The sequence below is a fragment of the Orcinus orca genome, chromosome 4 (genome assembly GCF_937001465.1).
Source record: "Orcinus orca chromosome 4, mOrcOrc1.1, whole genome shotgun sequence".
In the NCBI taxonomy this organism is placed as follows: Eukaryota; Metazoa; Chordata; class Mammalia; order Artiodactyla; family Delphinidae; genus Orcinus; species Orcinus orca.
In genome coordinates this window covers 19,154,867-19,170,689 of record NC_064562.1, presented here as the reverse complement: position 1 = coordinate 19,170,689, position 15,823 = coordinate 19,154,867, and the positions used below count along the sequence as shown (strand labels likewise).

Genomic DNA, 15,823 nt, shown 5'->3' with positions numbered 1-15,823 from the left:
TCTTGCTTTGTCATGGTTGTCTTACAAGTGATTCAAGTCTACAATTTTAGCTACATTGTGCTCTCTTGGCATAGACCCTGAGAAATGATTTATAAAAATGTCCCAATCAGGGGATCCCTGGTAATTGGGGAGTGGGTAAGACTAGGATCAATGATTTTGGTTAAAATAATCAACCACAGTGTTGATCAATAGAAGCAAAGGCCAAAACACCAGGAACAGTGTTACACAGAAGAGATGCAAAAAGGCAACAAAAAGAAGTGAAAGGGGGAAAGTACATAGTTAAATGACAGGACTTTGAAGCAGAGAACAAATGTTGCAAAAGAAGAAAATAGGTCCATGGTGTGAGAACCAAGGATACTTCCTGGGTAAGAAATCTGAGAAAATATCTCTACTCATATGAACTCCCTAATTTGCAAAAGTGTTAACTGCAATGTAAAAAAAAGACGTTCAGGGCTTCCCTGGCGGCGCAGTGGTTGAGAGTCCGCCTGCCGATGCAGGGGACACAGGTTCGTGCCCCGGTCCGGGAAGATCCCACATGCCGTGGACCGGCTGGGCCCGTGAGCCATGGCCGCTGAGCCTGCGCGTCCAGAGCCTGTGCTCCGCAACGGGAGAGGCCACAACAGTGAGAGGCCCGTGTACAGCAAAAAAAAAAAAAAAAAAAAAAAAAAAAAGACGTTCAATAAAAAGAAAAGAACACTTAAGAAAATGGTAATAGGAACATACATATTGATAATTACCTTAAGTGTAAATGGATTAAATGCTCCCACCAAAACACATAAAATGGCTGAATGGATACAAAAACAAGACCCATAAATATGCTGTCTACAAGAAACCCACTTCAGACCTAGGGACACATACAGACTGAAAGTGAGGGGATGGAAAAAGATATTCCATGCAAATGGGAATCAAAAGAAAGATGGAGTAGCAATTCTCATATCAGACAAAATAGACTTTAAAATAATGACTATTACAAGAAACAAAGAAGGACACTACATAATGATCAAGGGATCAATCCAAGAAGAAGATATAACAATCCTAAATATTTATGTACCCAACATATGAGCACCTCAATATATAAGGCAAATTCTAACAGCCATTAAAGGGGAAATTGACAGTAACACAATCATAGTAGGGGACTTTAACACCCCACTTTCACCAATGGACAAATCATGAAAATGAAAATAAATAAGGAAACACAAGCTTTAAATGATACATTAAACAAGATGGACTTAATTAATATTTATAGGACATTCCATCCAAAAAAAAAAAACAGAATACACTTTCTCCTCAAGGGCTCAGGGAACAGTCTCCAGGATAGATCATATCTTGGGCCACACATCAAGCTTTGGTAAATTTAAGAAAATTGAAATCGTATCAAGTATCTTTTCAGACCACAATGCTATGAGACTAGATATCAATTACAAGAAAAAAATCTGTAAAAAATACAAACACATGGAGGCTAAACAATACACTACTTAATAACCAAGAGGTCACTGAAGAAATCAAACAGAAAATCAAAAAATACCGAGAAACAAATGACAATGAAAACACAACGACCCAAAACCTATGGGATGCAACAAAAGCAGTTCTAACAAGCAAGTTTATAGCAATACAATCCTACCTCAAGAAACAAAAAACATCTCAAATAAACAACCTAACCTTACACTAAAGCAATCAGAGAAAGAAGAACAAAAAAACCCCAAGTTGGCAGAAGGAAAGAAATCATAAAGATCAGATCAGAAGTAAATGAAAAAGAAATGCAGGAAACGATTGCAAAGGTCAATAAAAGTAAAATTGGTTCTTTGAGAAGATAAACAAAATTGATAAACCATTAGCCAGACTCATCAAGAAAAAAAGGAAAAGACTCAAAACAATAGAATTAGAAATGAAAAAGGAGAAGTAACAAGTGACACTGCAGAAATACAAAGGATCGTGAGAGATTACTACAGGCAACTCTATGCCAATAAAATGGACAACCTGGAAGAAACTGACAAATTTTTAGAAAAGCACAACCCTCCGAGACTGAACCAGGAAGAAATAGAAAATATGAACAGACCATTCACAAGCACTGAAATTGAGACTGTAATTAAAAATCTTCCAACAAACAAAAGCCCAGGAAGAGATGGCTTCACAGGCGAATTCCAACAAACATTTAGAGAAGAGCTAAGACCTATCCTTCTCAAACTCTTCCAAAATACAGCAGAGAGAGAAACACTCCCAAACTCATTCTACGAGCCCACCATCACTCTGATACCAAAACCAGACAAAGATGTCACAAAAGAAGAAAACTACAGACCAGTATCACTGATGAACATAGAGGCAAAAATCCTCAACGAAATACTAGCAAACAGAATCCAACAGCACATTAAGAGGATCATGCACCATGATCAAGTGGCGTTTATCCCAGGAATGCAAGGATTCTTCAATATACGCAAATCAATCAATGTTATACACCATATTAACAAATGGAAGGAAAAAAAACATATGATCGCCTCAATGGATTCAGAAAAAGTTTTTGACAAAATTCAACACTCATTTATGATAAAAACCCTCCAGAAAGGAGGCATAGAGGGAACTTACCTCAACATAATAAAGGCCATATATGACAAACCCACAGCCAACATCATTCTCAATGGTGAAAAACTGAAACCATTTCCACTAAGATCAGTAACAAGACAAGGTTGTCCACTCTCACCACTATTACTGAACATAGTTTTGGAAGTTTTAGCCACAGCAATCAGAGAAGAAAAAGAAATAAAAGGAATAGAAGTTGGAAAAGAAGAAGTAAAACTGTAACTGTTTGCAGATGACATGATACTGTATATGTAGAGAATCCTGAAGATGCTACCAGAAAACTACTAGAACTAATCAATGAATTTGGTAAAGGAGCAGGATACAATATTAACGCACAGAAATCTCTTGCATTCCTATACACTAATGATGAAACATCTGAAAGAGAAATTAAGGAAACACTCCCATGCACCACTGCAACAAAAAGAATAAAATACCTAGGAATAAACCTACCTAACAAGACAAAAGACCTGTATGCAGAAAACTATAAGACACTGATGAAAGAAATTAAAGATGATACAAACAGATGGAGAGATATACCATGTTCTTGGAATGGAAGAATCAACCTTGTGAAAATGACTATACTACCCAAAGCAATCTATAGATTCAATGCAATCCCTATCAAACTACCAATGGCATTTTTCACAGAACTAGAACAAAAAATTTCAAAGTTTGTATGGAAACACAAAAGACCAGGAATAGACAAAGCAATCTTTAGAAGGAAAAATGGAGCTGGAGAAAGCAGGCTCCCTGACTTCAGACTATACTACAAAGCTATAGTAATCAAGACAGTATGGTACTGACACAAAAACAGAAATATAGATCAATGGAACAGGATAGAAAGCCCAGAGATAAACCCACGCACATATGGTCACCTAATTTATGACAAGGTAGGCAAGAACATACAATGGAGAAAAGATAGCCTCTTCCATAAGTGGTGCTGGGACAACTGGACAGCTACATGTAAAAGAATGAAATTAGAACACTCCCTAACACCATACACAAATATAAACTCAAAATGGATTAAAGACCTAAATGTAAGGCCAGACACTATAAAACTCTTAGAGGAAAACATAGGCAGAACACTCTATGACATAAATCACAGCAAGGTCCTTTTTGACCCACCTCCTAGAGTAATGGAAATAAACCCAAAAATAAACAAATGGGACCTAATGAAACTTAAAAGCTTTTTCACAGCAAAGGAAACCATAAACAAGACGAAAAGACAACCCTCAGAATGGGAGAAAATATTTGCAAATGAAGCAACTGACAAAGGATTAATCTCCAAAATTTACAAGCAGCTCATGCAGCTCAATATCAAAAAAAAAACCAAACAACCCAATCCAAAAATTTAGGTCCAGAAGACCTAAATAGACATTTCTCCAAAGAAGATATACAGATTGCCAACAAACACATGAAAGAATACTCAACATCACTAATCATTAGAGAAATGCAAATCAAAACTACAATGAGGTATCACCTCACACCAGTCAGAATGGCCATCAAAAAATCTACAGACGGGCTTCCCTGGTGGCGCAGTGGTTGAGAGTCCACCTGCTGATGCGGGGGACATGGGTTCGTGCCCCAGTCCGGGAAGTTCCCACATGCCGCAGAACAGCTGGGCCCGTGAGCTATGGCCACTGAGCCTGCATGTCCGGAGCCTGTGCTCTGCAACAGGAGAGGCCACAATACTGAGAGGCCCACATACCACCAAAAAAAAAAAAAAAATATATATATATATATATACAAACAATAAATGCTGGAGAGAATGTGGAGAAAAGGGAACCCTCCTGCACTGTTGGTGGGAATGTAAATTGATACAGCCACTATGGAGAACAGTATAGAGGTTCCTTAAAAAACTAAAAATAGAACTACCATATGACCCAGCAATTCCACTACATATATATATATATATATATATATATATATATTCCACTACATATATACAATGGAGTACTACTTAGCCATAAAAAAGAATGAAATAATGCCATTTGCAGCAACATGGATGGACTTAGAGATTATCATATTAAGTGAAGTAAGTCAGAAAGAGAAAGACAAATACCATATGATATCACTTATGTGTGGAATCTAAAATATGACACAAATGAACTTATTTATGAAACAGAAACACAGACATAGAAAACAAACTTATGGTTACCAAAGGAGAAAGGGTGTGGGGAAGAGATAAAGTAGCAGTTTGAAATAGCAGATACAAACTACTATATGTAAAATAATCAACAAGGACCTACTGTATAGCACAGGGAACTATATTCAATATCCTGTAATAAACCATAATGGAAAAGAATACAAAAAATAATATGTATATATATGTATAACTGAATCACTTTGCTGTATACCGGAAGCTAACACAACATTGTGAATCAACTATACTTCAATTTTTATTTTTATTTATTTATTTAGGCCATGCCACGCAGCTTGCAGGATCTTAGTTCCCCAACCAGGGATGGAACCCTTGTCCCCTGAAGTGGAAGCACAGAGTCCTAACCACTGGACCGCCAGGGAATTCCCTATACTTCAATTTTTTTAAAAGAAAAAAAGTGGGGAGCGGAGAAAAGACCCTTTCCTTCCTGCCTTTGGATACTGTCATGTAAGGACATAACAGTCTGGAGCTGCAGCAGCCATCTTGCAACCATGATGGGAAAGACGAGACTGGCAGAGAAGTTGAACTAGAGCCTTGACATCATTGAGCAGCAGAATTTACCATTCTCTTTCATTAAAATGTCCAGCACTTTCGGAAGCAACCATCTACCCGCCACAGGCTTTGAATGGCTCATGTACTTTAACACTCTTCTACAGCAAAAATCTTGTGGTCCCTAAGGCTTTGCCTTTAATACTTTCTTACTTATTTCCAGTAAATCAGAGTTGATTTTCTATTAACTGTTCCACCCCTGCATACCTAGAGATAATCTACTCCTTAATATCAACTGGATTTTCACTGCTTTCAGCCTCAACAGGTCAGATAATTAATCCCAGACTGACCCATTCCCCTGATGGTCTGTTTTCTTGCAAAATTCCTGATACTGCTTTTGACTGACTTCATTGCAAGTCACAGGAATCAATTCTGGCTAATTTATAATGATAAGGAATTTATTATTGGGCAAGTCCTAGAACTATCAAGAGGACTAGAAAACACTTTCAGAGATTTATAGCTTGAAATTATGTCCAAACCCAGGCAGCAGAACTGATCTGATCACCATTTTTCTTGACCTCAGGTTCAAGATGCCGCAGACTGAACCATCAATTCCACCCCTGGACAGAGGACACCGCCACTGGCTTGACTGCCATTACTGCTACAGGAAATTAAGTCCACAGTAGAGAAGGAGTGAGGGACTTACTTCTTCTCCCTTCTGTGCTCCATCTCCTCCCACTTCTTGCTAGCTACTGCTTCAAGCCCCCTCAATTGTCCAGCCTGGAAAAGAGGAGAAATTTAGAGGAAAAGACTACATTTTATACAACCAATACTGTTGCAATCTGATATTGGTGTCCTTTGGGTGCAGCATCTTTTAGATACAGAATTCCTTCTTGAGTGGGGAATTTCTGTGGGTTTCACAAAGAATCCTCTGACCCAGTAGGGATCTCCTACCTGCAACTCCTTTATAGGGATGATTCTTTCTACAACTGGACAACTAAGACGCTGCCTTCAACCCCTTGCTTCCACAAGGGTCACCTTACCTCTCCAGATGGATTTCTGTGATGAAGCTCCTTTTAAAATAATCTACAATTGTATCCCTTTGCAGTTTCCACCTTTGGTCCATGGGAAACACACTTGTGTCCTTGTCCCCACTAAACTCTGCTCTACTTCATTCTGCCACCAGCCTTAAATTTATTTCAGGTAACAGACCTTGCATCTTCCACGTTTCAGAGAAAATACTTCAAGCTTTTTGAGTGTTTTTCTTCTCTTGGCTTCAGATGAGGGGGAAGCGCTCCCAACATACTTACCAGGAAGTAGGAGGGGCATATACAGCACACTGACAACTCTCTCCAAAGAAATTCTCCCTCCAAACCATTTCTGCCCTTCCCCATGGATTCTCTACCCTCCCTTATATAGCTGAGAGATAGGAGATGAGCTAATGCTGACAGAAGATGTCTCTTAGCATGTCCTACATAAGGTACTCTAGTACCTTGCTTTAGAATGTGAGGGTAATTTTGGCACCTATATTGCTTGGCCTTGGAGTTTTTAGCCAAAACTGAGACAAAATGAAAAGTTCCATTTTAACTTCCTGTTACATTTAATCATGAAACTATCCCTTGTACAGGCATACCTCAGAGACATTGCAGGTTTGGTTCCAGACCACTGCAATAAAGTGAATGTGGCAATAAAGTGAGTCACATGAGGTTTTTTTTTTTTTTTTTTTGGTTTCCCAGTGCATATAAAAGTTATGTTTATACTACACTGTAGTCTATTAAGTGTACAATAGCATTATGTCTTTAAAAAAGTACATACCTAACTTTATCACTAAAAAATGCTAACCATCAACTGACAGCACAAGGTTGCCACAAACCTTCAATTTTTAAAAATTCAGTATCTGTGAAATGCAATAAAGTGAAGCACAATAAAATGAGGTATGCCTGTACTTCTCCAGCCTGTCAGGTTTTCCAGAGTCTCCACAGTTCCAATCAGGAAAAGATATGTTCAGGTTACTTACACTAATGGATAACTTATAATACATTACCTACAAAAAAACATAAGGAAAATTTACTTCTTTGGGATCGTAGCACCACCCAAGGAGTCTCTGACCCCCTAATTCTGTGATATGTGTTCGTCTTGAAAAATAACAGGAAAAACTGCACAACACAATTCAGATTTGCAGCTGCAAACTAGGTGTCCATCTACTTTGTATGCTATGTGTATGTGTGCTTTCCCAAGAGAAAGGATTTGATGGGTAGATTTCGAGCCTCAGTATTTAATAGAATTAGTACCAACCACTTCTGGCTCCCCTGTGTTTAACCCATCTGTGGCAGTTCAGTTTCCTGTTCCAATTCAGAGGGGCCATAGCAAGGGCTATCTCTACCTCTCTAATGGAGTATGTACCCAAGCAATGTCAACTGAAGCTGGTAAAACAAAAAACAAAAAAAGTTCCCCTCAAAATGTAGCAGACATTTATGGCTTCATGAACTCTTCCTTCAATGCATTCAATACTTATCTTTATTTCTTGTGAGCTCTATGAAATATGCTTCAACTTTTTGAAGTCTGTTTGACTATCTCTAGTGTACACTTACTTGCATGTTACAAAGTCTAAAATGACAGGTCATTTTCACCTAATAAGCCCTTCAGTTCAAAATGAGCTGAATTAAAAATAAATTTAAATATAAATGTTTCAGACATTAGATGAAATTCCTAAAAATCTTACATGTTCTGGTATAATAGTATAAGTCATAATTCTAGTTATTACTTTAAAATGCATATCTCAGAAATAAAAATAAAATAAAATTTAAAAATAAGCTGAATTATCTTAAGAGTTAGAATTAAGTACAAGTTAACAGTATCATTCATTGTTTCCTCTCTTCTATTCAATGAAATGGAGAGCACAGTAGGTCAAGAATTTAACAAAGGGCCTGCTTCCAAATGCTGCCAGGAGGTTGAGATTCCTCAATACTTCTATATTTTTCTGCTATACCCATTTTGTGATCTGTATCTGGAAAGATCACCTGTATCTCCTACCTGCTCAGGCTATTTCTAATTTAGTCCACACTAGCAAATTCTCTAATGAGACTGAGGGCCTCTGATTTCACCTTGTATCAATTTTGTCTTCTCATAGAAAGTAGATGAGACTTAAACATCTACTTGTAATTCCTGTCTATTATTTTTGTTGTTTTTTTTTTTTTGCGGTACACGGGCCTCTCACTGCTGTGGCCTCTCCCGTTGCGGAGCACAGGCTCCGGACACGCAGGCTCAGCAGCCACGGCTCACGGGCCCAGCCGCTCCGCAGCATGTGGGATCTTCCCAGACCGGGGCACGAACCTGTGTCCCCTCCATCGGCAGGTGGACTCTCAACCACTGCGCCACCAGGGAAGCCCTGTTATTTTTTAATACACTTTATTTTTTAGAACAGTTTTAGGTTCACAGCAAAACTGAGTAGAAATACAGAGTTCCCACAGATACAGAGTACCTCCTCCTCCCTACCGCACACACACAACCTCTCCCACTATCAACGTTCCCCACAATACTGGTACATTTGCTACACTGATGAACTACTTTGACACACCATTATCACCCAAACTCCTATGTTAAGGTTCACTCTTGGTGTTGTTCATTCCACAGGTTTCGGCAAATGTATAATGATATATATCTACCATGTAGTATCATAACAGAATAGTTTCATTGCCTTAAAAATGTTCTCTGTTCCACCTATTCAGCCCTCCCTCCCCACTAACCCCTGGCAATCACTGATTTTTCTACTGTCTCCATAGGTTTCTTTTCCAGAATGTTAAATGTATAGTTGGAATCACACAGTATGTAGCCTTTTCGAATTGGCTTCTTTCACTTAGTAATATGCATCTAAGATTCCTCCATGTCTTTTCAGGGTTTAATAGCTCATTCCTTATTAGTGCTCAATAATATTACATGGTCTAGCTGAACCACAGTTTATCCATTCACCTACTGAAGGATATCTTAGTTGCTTCCAAGTTTTGGCAATTATGAGTAAAGCTGCTATAAAACTTGTGTGGACATGAGTTTTCAACTTTTGGGTAAATACCACGGAACAGGATTGCTAGATCACATGGTAAGAATATGTTTAGTTTTGTAAGAAATCACCAAACTGTCTTCCACAGTGGCTGTATCATTACGCATTCCCGCCAACAATGAATAAGAATACCTGTTGCATTTGGTGATGTCAGTGTTTTGGATTTTGGCCATTCTAACAGGTGTGTAGTAGTACCTTATTGTTTTAATTTGCAATTCCCAAATGACACATGATGTTGAATACCTTTTCATATGCTTAGCTGCCATATGCTTCTTTAATGAGCAATATGTTCAGACCTTTCACCCCATTTTTAATTGGGTTTTTTGTTTTCTTATTGTTATTTGTATATTTTGAAAATGGCCCTTGATCAGATATGCTTTGTTAATATTTTATCCAAATCTGTGGCTTCCCCTATTCTCTTGACAGTGTCTTTCACAGAATAGAAATGTTGTTTTATATTAATGAAGTCCAGCTTATCAATTATTCCTTTTATGGATCATGCCTTTGGTATTGTATTTTAAGAGTCATCACCATACCAAAGGTCATCTAGATTTTCTCCTATGTTATCTTCTAGGAGTTTTATAGTTTTGCATTTTACATTCAGGTCTATGATCCATTATGACTTAATTTTTGTGAGGTCTGTGTCTAGATTCATTTTTCTGCATGTGAATGTCCGGTTGTTACAGTACCATTTTTGAAAAGACTGTATTTTCTCCATTGTATTTTCTTTGCTATGTTGTCAAAGATCATTGACTTTATTTATGTGGGTCTATGCCTGGGCTCTCTATTCTGTTTCACTGATGTGTCTATTCTTTTGCCAATACCACACTGTCTTGATTATTATAGCTTTATAGTAAGTCTTGAGGTTGGGGGGTGGCAGTCCTCCAACTTTCCTCTTTTCCTTCAATATTGAGTTGACTAATCTGGGTCTTTTGCCTCTCCGTACAAACTTTAGAGTCAGTTTGTCAATAACCACAAAAATATCTTGCTGGGATTTTGATTGGAATTGGGTTGAATCTACAGATCAAGATGGGGAGAAATGACATCTTGACAATATCAAGTCTTCCTAACCAGGGACTTCCCTGGCAGTCCGTGCTCCCAACGCAGGGGGCCTAGGTTCAATCCCTGGTTAGGGAACTAGATCCTGCACACCACAACAAAGATCCTGTGTGAAGCTACTAAAGACCCGGCACATCCAAATAAATAAATAAGTCTTCCTATCCATGATCTGGACTATCTCTCCATTTATTTTGTTCTTGTTTGGTTTCTTTCATCAGTTTTGCAGTTTTTCTTCATAGATCTGGTACATATTTTGTTAAATTTATATCTAAGTATTTCATTTTTCCCATGCTAATGTAAATTGTATTGTTTTTAATTTCAAGTTCCACTTGTTCATTGCTGGTATATAGGAAAGCAACTGACTTTTGTATACCACCTTGTATCCTTCAACCTTGCTATAGTCGTTTATTAGTTCCACAAGTTTTTTGTGGATTCTTAGACAGTCATGTCATCTGTGAACAAAGACAGCTTTATTTCTTCCTTGCCAATCAGTGTATCTTTTATTTTCTATTCTTGTCTTACTGTGTTAGCTAGGACTTCCAGTATGATACTGAGAGGGAGTGGTGAGGGGGGATAGCCTTGCCTTGTGCCTGATTTTAGTAGGAAAGCTTCTAAATACTTTCTTATCATTAAGTACATTGTTAGCTGTAGATTTGTTGTAGATGTTCTTTATCAAGTTGAGAACTTTCCCCCCATTCCTAGTTTCCTTAGAGTTGTCATCATGAATGGGTGTCGGATTTTGTCAAATGTTTTTCCTGCATCTATTAATATGATTGTGCGATTTTTCTTCTTTAGCCTGTTAATGAAATGAATTACATTAGTTGATTCTCAAATGTTGAAACAGGCTGCATACCTGAGATAAATCCCTTGGTTGTGCCATATAACTCTTTTTATTAATTACTGAATTCAATCTGATAATATTTTGCTGAGAATTCTTACATTTTTACCCCTTTATCATTATGTAATGCCTCTCTTTATACCTCATAATATTTCTTGCTTTGAATCTGCTGTCTGAGATTAATACAGCTACTCTAGCTTTCTTTGGAGTAGTGTTAGCATGTTATATCTTTCTCCATCTTTTTACTTTTAACCTATATGTGTCTTTATATTTAAAGTTGGTTTTTGTATATAAAATATATTTGGGACTTGTTTTTTGATTCATACTGACAGTCTCTATCTTTTAATTGGTGCATCTAGACTATCGACATTTAAAGTGATTACTGATATAGGTGGATTACTATCTATCATATTTGTTACTGTTTCCTATTCGTTGTCCTTCTTCTTTGTTACCGTTTTTGTCTTCTCCTTTTCTACCTTCTCTGGTGTTAATGCAGTATATTACATGATTCCATGTTTCCTTCTTTCTCAGCATATCAGCTATACTTCTTTATTTATTTACATCTTTATTGGAGTATAATTGCTTTACAATGGTGTGTTAGTTTCTGCTTTATAACAAAGTGAATCAGTTATACATATACATATGTTCCCATATACTTCTTTAAAAAAATTTAGGGGGCTTCCCTGGTGGCGCAGTGGTTGAGAGTCCGCCTGCCGATGCAGGGGACACGGGTTCGTGCCCTGGTCCGGGAAGATCCCACATGCCGTGGAACGGCTAGGCCCGTGAGCCATGGCCGCTGAGCCTGACGTCCGGAGCCTGTGCTCCGCAACGGGAGAGGCCACAACAGTGAGAGGCCCGCATACCGAAAAAAAAAAAATTTAGTGGTTGCCCTAGAGTTTGCAATACATATTTACAGCTAATCCAAGTTCACCTTCAAATAGCAATATTGGATTCTTTGGTAGTACTAATACTTTACAATAACAAAATAATCCTAATTCCGCCCTCTAATCCCTTGTATCATTGCTGTCATCCACTTCAATTATACATAACTATAATCATCAAATGTTCTTGCTGTTATTACTTTTTTTAATGAGAAGATGGAATTGGAGCTAGGTTATTTTCAACTATTTATTTATTCAGCTGCGTTGGGTCTTAGTTGTGGCATGCGGGATCTTTTGTTGCGGCACACAGGCTCTTCATTGTGGTGAACGGGCTTCTTTCTAGTTGTGGCTCATGGGCTCCAGAGTGTGGGGGCTCAGTAGCTGCAGTGCACAGGCTCTCCAGTTGTGACATGTGGGCTCAGTGGTTGAGGCTCACAGGCTCTCTAGTTGTGGCACACGGGCTTAGCTGCCCTGCAGCACGTGGGATCTTAGTTCCCTGTCCAGGGATCGAACCCGTGTCCCCTGCATTGGAAGGCAGATTCTTAACCACTGGACCACCAGGGAAGTCCCACTATTATTATTTTGAACAAACAGTTATCTGTTAAATCAATAAAGAAAAATAAAAGTTTTTATTCTACCTTCACTTATTCATTCCCTATTGCCCTTCCTTTCTCTATTTGGATCTGAGTTTCTGACCTGACTCACTTTCCTTCTCTCTGAAGAACTTCTTTTAACACTTCTTGTAAGACAGGTCTTCTGGCAACAAATTTCCTCAATGGTTCTCTGTCTAAGAAAGTCTTTATCTCTCCTTCACTTTTAAAGGATAAAGTCACAGGACACAGAATTCTAGATTGGAAGGTTTTTTTCCCTCAACACTTATATACTTCACTTCACTATGTTTTTGCATAGGTGATTTCTGAGGAGAAATTGGTTGTAATTCTTATCTTTGCTCCTCTTTTGGTAAGGTGCTTTTTTCCCTCTGGCTTCTTTCAAGATTTTTTCATCTTTGATTTTCTGTCATTTGAATATGTTATGCCTAGGTGTAGTTTTTTCGTTTGTTTATTTTTGTTTTGTTTTTTGGCATTAGCCTCCTTGGTGTTCTCTGAGCTTCTTTAATCTGTGGTTCAGTGTCTGACATTAACTTGAGGAAATTCTCAATCATTATTGCTCTAAATATTGCTCCTGTTTCTTTCTCTTCCTTCTTCTGGCATTCTCATTATGTATACGTTATGCCTTTTGTAGTTACCCCATAGCTCCTAGATATTCTTTTCCATTTATTTCAGTTTTTTTTTCTGTTTGCTTTTCAGTTTAGTAAGTTTCAACTGACATATCTTCAACCTCATAGATCTTTTCCTCAGTTATGTACAATCTATAAATAAACCCACTGGCACTTCCCTGGTGGCTCAGTGGTTAAGAATCCGCCTGCCAATGTACGGGACATGGGTTCGATCCCTCATCTGGGAAGATGCCACATGCTGCAGAGCAACTAAGCCCTTGCACCACAACTACTGAGCCTGCACTCTAGACCCCACGAGCCACAACTACTGAGCCCGCGTGCCGCAACTGCTGAAGCCTGTGTGCCTAGAGCCTGTGCTCCGCAAGAGAAGCCACTGCAATGAGAAGCCCATGCACTGGAATGAAGAGTAGCCCCCACTCGCCGCAACTAGGGAAAAGCCTGTGTGCAGCAACAAAGACCCAATGCAGCCAAAATAAATAAATAAATAATATATATATTTTTTTTAACAAAGGGCTTCCCTGGTGGTGCAGTGGTTGAGAGTCCGCCTGCCGATGCAGGGGACATGGGTTCATGCCCCGGTCCGGGAAGATCCCACATGCCGCGGAGTGGCTGGGCCCATGAGCCATGGCCGCTGAGCCTGCGCGTCCAGAGCCTGCGCTCCGCAACGGGAGAGGCCACAACAGTGAGAGGCCCGCATATCGCAAAAAAAAAAAAAAAAAAAGCCCACCAAAGGCATTCTTCATTTCCATTTCAGTGATTTTAATTTCTAGCATTTCTTTTTGTTTCTTTCTCAGAATTTCCATCTTTCTGCTTACATTATCTATCTGTTCTTGCATATTGTCTATTTTTTCCATTAGCACCCTCAGCATATTAATCATAGTTATTTTAAATTCCTGATAATGTCAACATCACTGCAATATCAAAGTCTGGTTCTAATGCTTGCTCTGTCTCTTCAAACTGTGTTTTTTGCCTTTTAGTATGCCTTGTTATTTTTTGTTGAAAGGCACATATGATATACTTATTGGGTAAAAAGGTGGTAAATAGGCCTTTAGTCATGTAATGGTAAGGTGTAGGAGAAGGGGAAGGTTTCTATAGTCTGATGATTAGATCTGGGTCCTTCAGTGATACACACAAAGACAGAAAAAAGAGTACCTTTAAGGAAAAAGGATGACAGGATGAGTCTGGGACAAGTTGAGTCTGAGATAATTGTGAGATATCCTAATGGAGGCAGAGGTCTAGAAGGCAGTTGGGTGCCCAAGTCTGGAGTTTACTGGGAGCCATCCTGATTCATAATCTAGAAGTGGTCCTTATATAAATAGAAGTTAAAAGCCATGGTGTAGATGAGTGGGTGGAGTGAAAGGAAAGGCTTCGGACAAACTTTTTGGGAGCACTAACCCTTAAGGTATATACTGAGGGAAAGGAGCCATTAAAAAGACTGCGCAGCAAGGAAGAAGAGTGGTCTGTTCAGTAGAGCCATTTTAATAAAATTCAGCATCCATAACAGAGTTTAAGAGTAAACTGGCAAATACTTCATCCTCCCTCTCTCTACACTCTGGTCCACTCTTAAAACACATCAAATGCATCCATGTTTCAGAGATTTTTCCCTGCCCGCTTCTCCTCCTCGCAAAGTTCTCTCCCCATGTCCTATCGACCACCATCAGAAATCCTACTCACCCTTCAGCAGCAGCTGGCATAGGAGCCTGGTGTAAAATGAAGGACGTTGCCCACCATCCAATTCTGCAAGGACTGAATCACTGGCCACTGCAGTCGCTGACCTACAGTGCATCCTGAAAGGAATTCAGGGTGAAGATCAGGAAAGTGGCACTCCGTGCTCTGGGAAAACAGGAGAAACAGGCCCTTAGATAGTGAGAAATATTTCAAGAGAAACTTTTTTATGAACCTGGATTCTCACACCTTCCCATGCACGAAAATCATTCACTTAAGATACCTGTTCCTCGGGACTAGCAATAACCTTCTAGGAGATAACACGCTGGATTACATGGACCTCCCTCCTCCAAATCACATATCTATTGGCCTCCCAAGACAACTCTTCTGAGGTATCTGAGAGGCTGTCTCCCACGCCACAGTCCCCAGCAGGACACTGAATAAACTCACTGGTCGTCCCTTGCGCGTTTTTTTTCAAGTTGACGCTGGGAAGTGTCCTGAAGGCGCTTCCGTTTGGGGCGTGCCCTTTATTCTTCTTCAAACAGCTCAGCTGACGGAGACTCCCTCGAACAGCTGCATCTTAACTCGCCTTGCGCTCTCAAGACGTGCCCACAAAGTGTGTAGAAGGAGCACAAAGACGGTGCAGTCCTCTCATGGCTTCTCACATGCTTCCAGAGAATTTAATTCCTGGCTCCTCATCTTCCACCACTCTCCTTTGTAAGCTTTATCGACGCTGCCTGGGCTACAGTCACACGGGGAAACCCTTTCCTGACAGATATAGTGCAGGGTGCCTGTCACGTGGCTCACGAAGCTGCCGCCACCAACCAGCCTCCTTAACACCCCTCCAGCTCTCCGCGAGACCACC

The 15,823-nt window shown here is 39.3% G+C and overlaps 1 non-coding gene across 1 annotated transcript; it reads right to left on the bottom strand.

Annotated features, from left to right (window-relative positions):
• Positions 1–6,038: 6,038 nt before the first annotated feature.
• LOC101283870 (uncharacterized) lies at positions 6,039–15,741 on the bottom strand. The gene is made up of 3 exons (XR_007477048.1): positions 15,409–15,741; positions 14,968–15,126; positions 6,039–11,133 (listed from the first exon to the last, which is right to left on the bottom strand). It is a non-coding gene; the product is annotated as an uncharacterized LOC101283870 (transcript).
• Positions 15,742–15,823: the final 82 nt, after the last annotated feature.